The sequence below is a fragment of the Scomber scombrus genome, chromosome 7, assembly GCF_963691925.1.
Source record: "Scomber scombrus chromosome 7, fScoSco1.1, whole genome shotgun sequence".
NCBI lineage: Eukaryota > Metazoa > Chordata > Actinopteri > Scombriformes > Scombridae > Scomber > Scomber scombrus.
In genome coordinates, this window is record NC_084976.1 from 11,944,632 (window position 1) to 11,959,163 (window position 14,532).

Genomic DNA, 14,532 nt, shown 5'->3' on the forward strand with positions numbered 1-14,532 from the left:
ATACCCAAAAAAACTGAGATCGCTTCATGATCACAAGAAACCATTAGAAAAAAAAGTTGTTTTCCTTGATGTATTTTTCTTCAGTGTTTTTTTTCTTCTTTTCCCACAGTGTTTACTGTGTCAATGAAACTGCAGGACCTACATGTCAATCACGTGTGCTCTATTTGTCCACCGCCAGTATTGTCTACTTCTTCCCTTCATTTCCACTGAATTCTTCTCCTCTGCCTCAAAGGTCTCAGCGGTGGTCCTCCAGTACAAAAGCTGACGTGAGGGCGGGTTTACTTGCAGGAAGGCTCACCCTGTGAACACAAAACAGATATGGTTTCTGACATCTTGTGAAGTTGTCTCCATCCCTGGGTATACGTTTGGTGAGAGAGAGCGGGCAGGGAGCGGCAGCAGCACCGAGACCATCAGGGCCCTCTATACTTGCCAAGCACTGAATTTTTAATGCACAAGGCCCCCACAAATGCATGGACAGCATGGTGTTGTCACCCCCGCATATTTTATCACTGATCAAACATTAGTCGGCAGCTGTTGTAAACTTGTAGCTGTCTCGGTGGCAGTGGCGGTGACAGGCTCCGACACAGTGCTGAGAGACTGAGGCCCAGCTGGCTGCTTTACTTACTTACATTCTGGCTTTGTGTAAAAATAAATAAATAAAGAAGTGTTTCCTCCACCTCAAGCAGTGGTCTCGCTCTCTCTCTCTTTCACTCATCCTTCATTTGTTCCCAACTTCTTCTCCCTTCCCTTACTCTTTTGCTTGTACTTTTTCCGTCACACTCTTGTTTTCTCACACATTTCGTGCCTCTTTCCTCCATTCCCTCCTTCTCTCTTTCTCTTTCGTGTCTTATGATTTCCCCAACTGCATGTTTTGTGTCCTTGCAGTGCATCTTACAGCAGCTACCTGAGGGTGAAAAAAAAGAGAGAGAAGTACAGAGAGCCAACATTGTACCTCTGGAGTGTTGGCTGGGCTTAAAGAGAGAAGGCGTGAGGGACACATTTTGACAGCGTGAAGAGAGAGGGTGGGAACAAACTGTGACAGTACAAATACTCAGTGTGTTTAATTGCTGCAGTTCGCTCTCAGTTTCCAATGTGATTTTATAGGCATGAGGGACTGAGATGGCTACCTGATATCATACCATCTGCTCCACTCCAAGCTGGCTGAGTTATCACTAAAATAACCAGTTGCCTACTTTTGTTTGTTTTGAACTTAACTATTATTAATCTGAGTTAAACAAATTACAGTGATAAAACAATTTAATAGGTGATAAAATCGCCTCTTCATATTCTCAGTGTTTATATTTAGTGGTAATTGTGATTTCAAAGCTAATAGGATCGTTTTCTAAGATCAAGATTATTAATTACATCTGTATATATATTACATATTTATTTTTCATTAATCAATTAATTTAATTCAACTTCCAGCTACGAAAGTCTGTAAATGATGTTTGTTAGTGGTGTTGCATATATGAAAAATGTTTGCTTCCATGTGGACATATTGTTAGATGCATGTTTATGCAGGGTAAAACATCATCCCAAGCAAATATATCAATATTTCATTGCTTCATTTATTATGTAAATTCCTCAACTGAATATTTCAGTAATTGGTTAGGACATGAGACCCCCTCCTCCCTCTCTCCATGTGTCTCTCTTGCACAAAAGCAGTGGTTGGACAGCTCACTGGTGGGAATTACCTTTTGGCTGGCACTAAATAATTTTTATTTCTAATTTATTTCATGACAACGGGCACACGCAAAGGGAGAGTCCCCTCAGTCAGCCAAGTGCCTTGTTGGCAATGATTGATTACCCAATATCTAATTAGCTGAGATCCAATCACTTATTATGCAGAGTGCGGGACAAACAAACTGAAGTCAACTGTCAGGCGATTGATTGATGACACTCCCAATCCTTCTTTTGTTTGCTCTAATGTCCTGATGCTTGTTACAACCACCAAAGCTCACTTGGACAATGCAGTCTGTCACTCTGATGGTGAGTTGCCGGCCTCCCGTCTTTCTCACCAACGGAAACACTCATTTTTAGTGCTTGTGCCTGTGTGTGTGTGTTTGTATGCCCATGTGTGTGGAGAACATGGGTTTGTTATGTTTTTGTGTGTATGTGTGTGGGTTTGCATGTGGAAATATATTGTTGAAGACAGAGCGAGATTTATCGGGTTGTTGGCCCTATTAAAGGCGGGTCTCGTCCTCTCACCCCGAGGGCAGGTTGGTTTTTAGCAAGGGTGAGAGGTGAAAGGAAGCCACATCGGGATTAAAAGCAAAACAATGATGAATGAAACTGCAGAACATTGTTTATCACAACGTCTGACTTCTTTGGACATAAAATGTTCAGGTTTTCTTCAGAATTTCTGATTTGAGATTTTTATTTTAATAGTTTTATTTAGATTTTAAAAAGTAATGATTGTAAAACTGAATAATGTATTGATAGGAAATTACGTTTCTACAGTTTTCATAGCACTTGGCAAATATGCCCTTATGTAAGCATAACCTTTTTGACTTTTACATTTTAGTTGTATTTATTTAAGAGATTGGTGAAATGGGCCAAAAGATACATTTGAAAGAGATCTGAGCAACAAATACATAACGAAACAGGAGTTTTTGATTCTTAGGTGAGAATAAGCCACTGAGCCACTGAATATATGCTGCATGGGGCAGGTTATTGAAAAGTCTAATGCTGTCCACAATACAATTACAGTATACAGTACTGTAGTTGTAGATCTTTGTCTGAATGCAGCCAGTGTAAAGACCTGAATTAAATGGGATAAGCTGCAGTTATCGTGTGGAATCCGTGGCAACAAGTGTCATTGGTTCCCCAGCAAAGTAACTATTAACATGGAAGCATTATGTCTATAAACCTGTATTTAAAGTACGGCCAGAAATATATTTTAAGAACTCTCTACATCAATGGTGGACAGATGCATTAATGGTGCATTCATATTTCAAAATGTGAAAAAAAAGTCTATCTAGATGTTTTTTTTAATGTCATAAAAAATACAATAATTTGTACATTTTGTGTGATACGTTAAACTATGTTTCAATGTATATGACTTGGAGATTAATTGCTACAATAAGCAACATATCATTGAGGATTCATTCTTTGTTACATCTTATTTGAATTGTCAACGTATGCACAATATTAACACTACATTCAATCCATAATGTATAATATCAATGATCAATTACATACAAATTGGACCAATGTATTATTATTAGCTCTGTTTCTCTCAGTGATATCCATTGAATCTCAACAAACTCCTGTTCGACAGCCATGTTATTTTGTTCTTTATTGTGTCTACACACAATTTATTACATTTGTGTCTGATGCAACGTCCTTTTTCCTTTGAACAGCAAACAGCAAAGCGAAATGACAATTTGACATCATTAAAAATGTATAGCGACTCAAGGGCCTTAGAGGCTTCCATTAGTAAATAGGGTCGAAAACTCACTCAAATGTGCACACACACACACACACAAAGGGTTGGGGGGAGTGTTATCCAAAGCTGACACGTTCAAGGTTCAAGGATGAGGGCCTCTGAGATCCAGCTGTAATTTATTGTGAGATATTCAGCATCTGATCTCAGTGACAGTAGCCTCTGGCTTCACTCATAAGAGCTAAAACGTCTCTCTTCTAACCTGTGTGTGTCTGTGTGTGTATTTGTACATGTGTGATTGTGAGCGTGTGTGTATTTATGTGTGTGTGCGTAAAGGTCGGACAGAGAAAGAGCAAGGGTTGAATTCTCTGACATACATCAAACAACTGCAGACAGATGCCTGGACAGTATTAATCAAAACTTCCCCATTTCCTAAAGAATTAATCATTAAATAATTAATCTAGCAGCTACAGGCAGCAGTTAAAGGGGGCTTGTGCCTTCCCGCTGGTTAGAATTAGTCCTTGTCGAGAGGCTAGATTGATATATTTATTATTTATCAGATTAATCATGGCTACAGACATTAGGATCTACTGTTGAGATCATACCAGTTATAGCGAAGGAGGGGGTGAGCAAGAGAAGGAAGGATCAAATGAGAGAAAGAGAGAGAGGCAGGTGGCAGCTGTGTGTGGTGATTACAGTGCAAGGTGATCAAGGGTACACTAGAAGGCCTGGACACACACACACACGCACACACAATCTAAAGAGGGGGTAGTGGGCAGCACATGCGTGTAGCCCCGAGCACTTCTTGTTTCGAAAGCCAGTGCAATAAAGTGGTGGAAGAAGAGCAAAGGCAATGATGTCATTGATCCAATGACTTCACAGAGGTCAGGGAAGGTCCTGGGGTCATCTCCGTCCACGACAAATGTCTGGAGAAATACCCCCGAGGGTATGTTGACTGACAATCTCATATCAAAACAATATCCGTCTCTCTCACTCTCTCATTACTGCACACAACAATCTCAAGCAGATTTGTCTTTGTTCTGCAGAATGTTTGAGTTGAGTGTTAGTGGTTGTCTTAATGTTACTTTTTGTCCAATATGTCACACACTTTAGGGTTTCAAGCAGATGACAAAAAACAAGTAAGCAAACATCCTCTTGAAACATATCCGTAGACTAATAGATACTTAGAACAGTGGATGGGACATTTCAAATGTGTCATGAGTAAAGTAAATCTCATTTAATTTTTGTTGTGTACCTGGTATTGTATTCTATAGATATATTTCCAGTTAGCTGTTGTATCACATTCTTGTTGAAAACTATAGAACATAAAGAAGCCCACATAATCCCAATGTACTTTTCAAGGATTGCAATAATGCATATTGTAATATCACACCCACGACATGTGATCCTTGCAAAACTTTTCACACAAAGGGGGAAAAACACTTAACTTTGTGCACATCATATAGAGTTAGTAAGTATACAGAATATAATGGGTAAGCAATTAACATGAAATCAGGTTACCTAGTCATCACAGTCATTTCATATGCAAGACACTTTTTATATTTGAACACTGTCTCATTTTTGCCTGACTGCTGCTTATGAAGTGCTGTAACAATCTTTTATCTATGAAAAAGCTTGGAGTCCTTTTTTCTCCTGAAGAGACTCGGCCATGACAAGCCAATCCCTGGTACACAATGAGATACCTTAACATCATGCATTTGATATTGAGGAAGATTGCGATAATGCTAACAAACTATTTTGTTAAAGTGATTTTGGGCCCATCTTGCCTAAAAACAACAACATCAAAGATACCCAATAACATGTCTGAAAACCTTCATAAGAGTTTAAATAGAGCTTAATTAACTGACTTGGAAAGGAAATGGACTGTGATCATGCGTAAGAGATGATTGTGCAAAAACTGCATTACATCGGAGTCAGATGATGATATAAGTAATATAAAATGATGATGAACATTTTGAGAAGGAAATCATATAATGTGTTTTTATTTAATCATTTATTTTTTAAAGAACTAGCCCTATTTCCTGTTCAGCAAATAAACATAAACAACAGTAGCTTTACAGAGGCAGTTACAGAGGCACAACCTTTGACTAAATCTGGATGAATAATAATCAGCACTGTAGACAACACAGAGGATGTTCTGTAAATTAATTCTACAATGCATTGTATATTTTATGTTGAACATTAATCATATTGGTGCGTCTCAGTGAGACAGTCCTCATCTGAAAAAAATACAATAACAGGACATTACATATCCAACGTCTTGCAGTAACGCAAATAATGAATGTCCTCTCAGTGTGATGCTGCCACTGCAAAATGCCTGCAGGAGGTTGGGTGGATCATTGGTTAAACAAAGTGTATGGCTCTAACCACGGAGACTTGGGTTCATATCCTGTCTCCTACAGTACCAACGGTCATCTTTGGTTTTGTCTAAACTTATCCACATATTAAAGATAGAAAATACTAACCATAGAAAATAGAAATGTAATTTTTGAAAACGTAGTTTTGGCCATTTTGGAAGTCACTGACATACTACCTATTTTTTACACTTAATTATGATGATTTGTTGGTCTCATCTTTGATTTAACCTGAACTAGGTGAGAGAAGAGAGGCGAGCACAGAAACACAGCTGTACTTGCCACAACGTGTTAATTGAAGCATAGAGTGAAATTACTATTCTATCCCATTCACCTTTCATCTCCGCTCCCTCCTTTCTTATCTGACAAATGGATCTGGCTAGCACATTTAGAGGCATAATTGTACATCACAACACAGATACTGAGATGAGAAGTGAAAGGGCGCTCCCTGCACTGTGCCCGACTCATACTCCTTCGCAGACACAATCAAAAACGGGTTCATGTCAGTGTGAAAAACCCATTTGTGTTAAAAAACAAAACATATCCTCAACTAATAATGGGCTAAATCACTCAGTTATCACCAGCCATGCAAAGCAAGACCTCATCAAGGGGGCTCTAATACCCAGGTCTCCTCTCTCTATTGGAAAACAGGATGGATGAGGATAAGGGGGGCAGCAATGACGGGGGGAATAAAAAGTGGGAACTCGAAAAAGGGTATCCCTTTTGTGGAGAGGAAGAATCCATTTTGCGAGATGATTTGGCTTCAAATCTGCAGGGACTAACCCTTGACATGAAGTCATATTGTGTTGGAGTTTTAGCCCTAAATTCATACATCAATTATTTACTGTCAACGCCGATTGTATAAGTGTAGGAAATTACAAGGGATGGGTATTTTCTCTCAGGCAGAAAGAATGTGATACAGCGGATACAACCAACCTAATGTGCTGGACCCAATGTCCACGCGGCGTCCGAGGGAAGAATTATTTATGCATTAGAAAACAGTGTGCTGGGGCAAAGGAAAAAGGCAGACACATTATTTTAAACCTTTCATAACATGCATCAATATTTCAGCAGAAATAAATAAAGGATGGCAGGCTTGTTTGGAGGACAGCTGTAGCTCGCTCCGCTTGGCTAGCTTGGAGCAGGGGCTCTTGGGATGCCACGCATACTGGCCCCCAGTAAAACCCCTCCATCTCTTTTTAATCATCCACTTAGAACAGGGTGACTGGAGGAGCTGTCAAGGTGAGCTCCTTCCATGGTATGGGATGGATATATTGTGGGGTGGAATCAAAAGCGGAGGGAGGAGTCGGTTTTGTTTGGTAGACAAAACATTAAGCAGCTTTGTTCAACTGTGTCTGTTGCTTCAGTTTGTACTACAAGTTCATTACTGTGGTGTTTCATGTTATTCTTTTTATCACAATTCTTCACAGTGTCTTTGTAACTCAGGCAAAGTCATTCTGAGAAGTCAGGAAAGTTATTGAAATTGTCTGCTTGCAATTAATTGTTGCTGATGGGGTATTTGAGTTAGAGAAACAGAGATACAAAGGGAGGAAGAGAGAGAGAGAGAGAGAGAGAGAGAGAGAGAGAGAGAGAGAGAGAGAGAGAGAGAGAGAGAGAGAGAGAGAGAGAGAGAGAGAGAGAGAGAGAGAGAGAGAGAGAGCTAACTCTTGCAGGTGGTAAATACAGTATTGTAGCTCAGTGCAGAACAAGAGCTGCTGGCTGTGATTGCACAAATACCTTTGCATCCAATTACATTTTGTCTTGATTACTTTAACGCTGATGCATGTTTCACAACTGACTTCTTGACAATTTTAAAGGCTTCACCAGCTCAGTGTCCCTGTTTTTGTTTATCAAGTTTGTAATTACTACAGAGTAATGTGTTTCTAACTCATTACATAATCATCTAAAAATTCTTGTAGAGTAAAGGAAAACATTGGTGAGTTAATAGTCAAATTGATTACAGTGCCATGTCTATACTGTTTCTCTTTGCAATGCAATCATTCTGTCCTTTGATTTGTTCCACTGCATTTGGAGAAAAAAAAAATCAATTCTCCCAGGATAGGGAGAGAGGAGAGAGAGAATGGGAGAAAGAGAGAGAGAGAGAGAGAGAGAGAGAGAGAGAGAGAGAGAGAGAGAGAGAGAGAGAGAGAGAGAGAGAGAGAGAGAGAGAGAGAGAGAGAGAGAGAGAGAGAGATTCTGTTGCAGGACAAGGTGTAATGTGTTCTATTACAATCCCAATTGAGCCAGCAGGATGCTAAATTAAAGCTCATTTAAACGGTCCACCGCAGAGTGAATTCAAACCCAGGCTCCACGGCTGTTAGCCAGAGATTTGTGTTAGTGTGTGCATGTATGTGTCTTTATTTGCGGGTGTGTGTGTGTGCGGGTGTGCACTTAAGACACAGAGTTTATCTCACCCTGCCCTCCTCACAAGCATGTGTCTGCCATAGGGCTGTGGGAATGCATGACTTTTTTCATGCTGACATCTCTTAAAGGTCAAAACTCTGCAAGGAAATGTAGAGAGAGGACAGCTAACATAAGCTGGATTCTGTCCTAGGTGTTTGACAGCTCTGCACACTGGTTAGCTTCCGCAGGAAGAGGAGTTTTGCCAAGAGAGATGCATTTACATCATCGATTAGGCCCAAGTACCACTGTAAATATCAAGTAACAACACGAGGGAGAGAATGTGACATTGCTCCAGTGATTTGCATCTGTTACCTCAGTGCAGTAAAAGTTACAGCATAGAAATAAGAATGGCAATCAGAACTCCATTTGCCCTTGACTTGATATCAGTGAGCATGGCACTGCCTGAAATTAATATGCATAGGTGGATTTTAAAACGGCAAGGAAATATATAAAGTGATATTTAATCTATAAAGGGTCCATGGTGTGATAGACTACAGTGTAAAACGCCCTAAATCCACTTGTTTGCTCTTTGTCATGGTGAAGTATTGAATGTTTAAAACCTTCTTTTTTTTTTACTTTCTTTTTAAATTTTCATTTTAATTTTGAGACAGCAAAACAAATACTCATCAAGAGGGCAACATATGATTACAGCTTTCTGCTGTCACAAAAAGATAACATATAATACAAGACCATACACACATTCAAAAACAAAACACAAAACAAGCAATCAAAAAAAAAAAATCCAAAACAAAAACAAAAAAATACACAAATTGTGTGTGGGGGGGGGGGGGGGGGGGGGGGATTCATAATATCAGTGCATGCTAATGCTGAATCTTAATTTACTCCAATACTTGTTATTGCCGGCCAATCACTACCAAAATAAATAACTTCTATGTGGTGATGTTAGCATGCATTTGACTCATGTTAATGCCTATTAATCTATACTAGACTGGGGGTATTTAGTGTGACTTTGGTCCCTTTATCTTGTACAGAAAAAGACGTTTTTTTACAACCTCCAGTGTCAAGGAGGGAGGCCTCTACTGCAGTTAGTCTGAACAGCCTCTTCTCCTTTTTTAAAATCCCTCTTGCCACCCTTTCTCAAGCCAATTGGATCACTGCTGCTTATCACAGGCAGAGGCAAGTCTTCTCTGAATAAAAAAAAACATTTGTACTACTGCCCTCTAGGGATTCGGTAAAGGCACCAAATCTCAATTCCCAACAACAAATGTTATCGAGGACCTTCTTCTGTGTCAGCTTTCTCTAGGGGTGGCACAATACACAGAATATCTGTATGGTCCGACATCAGAGTGTACAGAAAAGATGTAGTTCAAGGGAAATGTGATGTGACCAAGCTTCTTGGTCTGGGTCTGTTTGCATGCATGTGTGTTTTTAGTTTTGACATGTTAAGACATGTAGGCCAATGCCCATAAAGGGCTCCATTTTTATTTAGACTGAGGCAGTTTCTCTCAGGGCCATAGGAAGCCTATCTTCCCCATAAATATATTCAAACAAAGAAAACAAAAATGTATCATTCCCCCTTATGAGTCTTACTGATTTTTGTTATAGCCATTCAGACTGATTTTCACCAATCATATCACAGGTCAGATAGTTTTATTCTTTTTTTTTATGATGATGACTTGTCTATGTTAATATCCATGTGATATTTATATACAATTGGGTGTGTCTCAAAATGTTCAGCTGTGTGTTAATTCTTTAGATGATGAGAAGAAACTCAGAGGCAGCATGTTTTTAGCCTGTATAGATAGTGTGTGTGTGTGTGTTTGTGCATGCATCTTTTAGATCGAACGGCATTGTAGTTTATTGCTGATTGCAGTTACATTGTTGGAGATGTCCCTTCGTAGGGGTATGCACATAATTCTTACTGTTACTAATAACCGTTACTTATGGCTGTGGGAAGTTTGCACGTGTTGTTGTACACCTCATGTTGTTTTGTAGTCCACAAAAGCCTTGTAAATGCTATTGTTTCCAACAAATGGGATATAAGCACGAATGAGAAGTATTACAACATTAACAACACTTGTTCATTCTGGTTTGTGAAAGCAAGTAAATGTGTTATCTCCATGTGATCATATGGAGATTTAATCTCCATATTATTGCCATCATATGGCGATATAATCTCCATACCAAGCTGACTGGCTTCCTCTGTAATGTTTGCAACTGCATGCCTGTCTACCAACTACTAGTGTAAAGAGGTAAAAATAACTAACTCAAATTTTAAATGTGAAAATATTCTGTTTAAAAGTATAATGTCTTTCAGTAGGAACTGGCATTGCATCACAGCGTGCACAGCTCTATCAGGCTGCTGAGGAGAATGGATGGATGATTTCTTCCCTCCTGGATGCCTAAGGAGAATAAAAGGTGCCAGTTTGAGTCTTTCAGATCTTTACACCATCCTCCAGTGCTGCTCTCCTCCTCACAATAAACTCTCCCTTTTTATGCGTTTTTAGTTCACCCACTTATAATCTGGATGAGATAGCTCCCTCTCCATAGCTGTAAGCGGTATAACTCTTCCCTGCCTTGCTTTATCTCCATGTTCCTACAAGCCGGCTTGAATGGGGAAACCATTATCTCAGGGCTCACAAAGGAGCCAGACGTCCACATTCAAGATGTTCTATACATGATATATTGATCAATTCGCAGAGACTAATAGCATTGTAATGAATGGAGAAGAGGACAGAGTTAATGTCTCCGGGGTTCATGCAAACTGCAAACTGCAAATGAAGCACTCAGTGACACAAAAGGTCTGGTCCAGTGAATTATGATTAGACCCTAGCCCCAATAAAAGTCGAGGGGTTGTTGCTCAGCCCACTGCTTAATTTACTGCCAACACCTATGACAGCCTAAAGAAAAGGCACTGCTTAGTTGAGGGTTAGATGTTTGAGTCATTTGGAGTGTTGGTATAATTGAAGTAAGCTTTGAGAGCTACATTAGGCTTATATTTTAGGATCACTCACAAGTTTCCAATGAGTCTGTACTCACGATTGAGCTTTGCTATTGAGTAAAGCTTTGCTAATAAATATTTGTGAAATTAACCCATTTCAAAGCCAGCCAGTGTTTGCTCCGCCGTTCCTGAGGGCTTAAAGGAAGAACACAGGGGAGCCAGAAGGGTGGAAAGAAGAAAAAGAAGAGAGGCGCCAAAAACAAGATTAGCCTTTCAAACCCTTCTGAGTGTTGCTGCTTTCAAGCAAGCAACCGACTATGCTGGGAACCATATCTTAAACACATGTTTGCACAGAGGAGCGTTTTGCTTAACAAAACTGGTTGACAACCATTTTATTAACTTCTTCACTACATCAGAAAAAGAAAACCAAAACCCACTGAGAAAGAATACTATACATGTGGCTTCCCGTTCTTGCTAATCCCCCAAAACAGCTCAAATTGTGTAATTTGGTCAAAAACAATATGTGAATGGATATGTTCTGATAAAACATTACATTTCACTACTATTACAACAGTTGTGTATTTTTCAGTGCACAAAACAAATAAGAAAAGAAGGACAATGAGGGAAAAAAGAAAGCATAAGAAATAATAATAAAAAACAACAAATAACAAAATCCTTATAAATATGACAATTTGAATCAAAACACAATGACCCACAAAGTTGAGCAGCAATCCTCTAGCACTGTAATTTGCACCAGCTGGCAAGAAATCCGATAGGGAATTTTTATTATTCCTGTCACTGTTTTGTTCATATCAGTACAATGCCGTGCACAGTGGATACAACCCCAGGGATATATATTTATGACAATTGCAGCAGATAAAAACCCACATTAGGCCATATGTAACTCCTGTGTCAGCCACACAGTCAAGTACCTTTATTTGAATACCAGCCAACACCTTTTAGTTGTCTCCTTTTTCTTTGTGAATAATGCTAAGTATATTACTCACTGACAACAATGCCGCTCCCCTCAATTTATGTTCCAGCAACCTCACAGCACGAGAGACAATTTGTATCTTTCTATGCAGGCTCTCAGCTCTACGTTCAGAAGCAGGAAGGAGGGGATCTGTAGGCATCTGATATGCTTGGGTTTAGTTGGTAAGACAATGGGGACCTCTGGAGTAATGTGTGATTTTCTTTCCCTTTCAGAGGCCCCTAGAGTAATGTTGTGCGATTTCCCCTTTTCCTTTATGGAAACCACTTGAGGCAAAGCCCACCTACAGCTCGGTGTGCTAACACGCCTCTTTTTCTAATCCGCTGCCATTCATTGGGAGAGAGAACTAACAAAGATGACTTTTGACAACCCGAGAAATCAAACCGCAGCTGTCAGAGCTTTTCTTGAAGAAAAAACAGAGAGGAAAAGGAGCAGCCTACACAGTCAGCTCTCTTCACACTTACCCTCTTTCACTTAGCCAACACTAACACACAAACACACACACATAAACACACACACACGCACATATTGAATCATTCCTAGAAGCCACGTCCTTCCCTGCCTCTTCTTCAGCTTCTCAACAAGAACTTTTGCTGACACTTCTTTCAGAAAAGAAGGTAAAAAAAAGAGGACAGGAAAAAGAAAGAGTAATAGAGAGAGGGATGGAGGGAGGGGGGGTTGAGTGAGGACAGAAGTGACATAGATAGAGAAGGGGGAGGGGGGCAGCTAAAAGGATTAAATAGAGAATTAGCTCACGTTTCAGAGGGTTCACTTTGCTGATCTGGTGAGCATTTCAGTCAGAGAACCTCTATCCACCCCTTCACTCTCCCTCCCTCCCACAATCCATCCCACCCTCCACTCCTCCACTCTATTTTCCTGTCTCAATAGGTTGGTAGAATTAGTGACACTCTTGGCAGTCACTCCGGGTGTCACTTCATGGGTTCACTAAGGGCACCGTTGCTTCTTTTCCTTCAGCTCAGGGTCGGGGAGACGATGAAATCTCTCTGCGGTTCAACCGGAACAATGGCTGCCCTGCAAAAAACGTCTTGCTTGGGGGTGGTGGCTTGTGAAAAACTATGTTGTTCTGGGGCCCCATGCTCCTTGAATAGATTTGTTAAAGCCCCTATGCTTGGTTTATGCTAAACAGAGCACAGGCATGAGGGAGAGGCCAAGGCAAACCCAAGCCAGAACATCACTACTTTGTGAGCACCCCTTCCACCCCCAACATCCAGCGCACACTTTGATGCTTTTTTTTTCTCTGTCTCTTTTTTTTGGGAGATGCCCACTGAAATCCAAATCTCTCTCCCCCTCTCTTCTCTTTCCTCTCTGCTCCCTCCATCCTCCTCCTTCAGTTCCCTCGCTTCCCCTTTTCTTCTATTTCTGCCATGCAAAGATAATCAGGTTTATGTAAAGTATGTGTGCTCTTTTGACAGTCGGCAATACCTCATTAATTCAATCACACCAAGCACCATTGTTCCCAAAGTGTTTGAAATGCGTACCGGGGAAGGGGGCCTTTTTTAATCCTGTCAATCAATGTTAACATTTTTCTAGCTGTTGCCATGGTTGGGGCCAGAGTTCATGAAAACAGAGAATATGAGCCAACAAAACAAGAATAAAGACTTATTTGAGATTGGTCTTTTTAAAAGGACATCTACCATGCACAAAAACACGAGAAGCAAATGTAGACAAGTTTGGACACTATAGCGTGGCTGAGAGGGGGTGAGAGAAAAGAGCATTTGGAAACCAAACAGGCGCCATAAAAACTTGACCCGGGAGGGCTCTGGGAAAAACCTGATGAATCGCTCTCCGGAAGGACTGTGTTTTTTCTCCCCCTGTGCGTTCTCCAATAGCACAATGACTAATACATTTCAACACATGACTCTAAGGGTTCCACACTGTTGTAATGCCCTGCTGGAATGCTGGTACTACACTATGGAAAAATCATAACTCCATGGCTTTATGTTAAGGAATAAATGATACATGCAGTATGCTTTTTGATTTATCTTTTTTTAAATACCTATCATTGTCAAAATGGAAATGAAAATACACTGGTTATTAAGAAGAATAGGCATTATCAAGAACTTCAGCACAAAAAGAGAGTTTAACAACTCCTGGACAGAATGAATAAATTAATGAAACAGATATCATTCAATTAAATCAATAACCATTCATAGAAAAGGTGAATTAGACTCAGCCAGGTATTTACATACACTGATACACAATGTTGACACACAAGCACATACATACATTTCACAATGAAGACAAATGTCTGCCCTCTAGTTGCCACAAAGTCAGTGACATCGCTGTCTATCCCACAGAGATGCAGCATACATGGAGCCCACTCACACTGTGCACTTTAAAAACACTGTGCCTCTCAGGGTGTTGCAACATTGGAAATAAAATAAATATTAAAAAATATAAAATAAATGTGTAATTAATTACTAAAGTTACAGTTAGTTAAACTGTGACTATACCT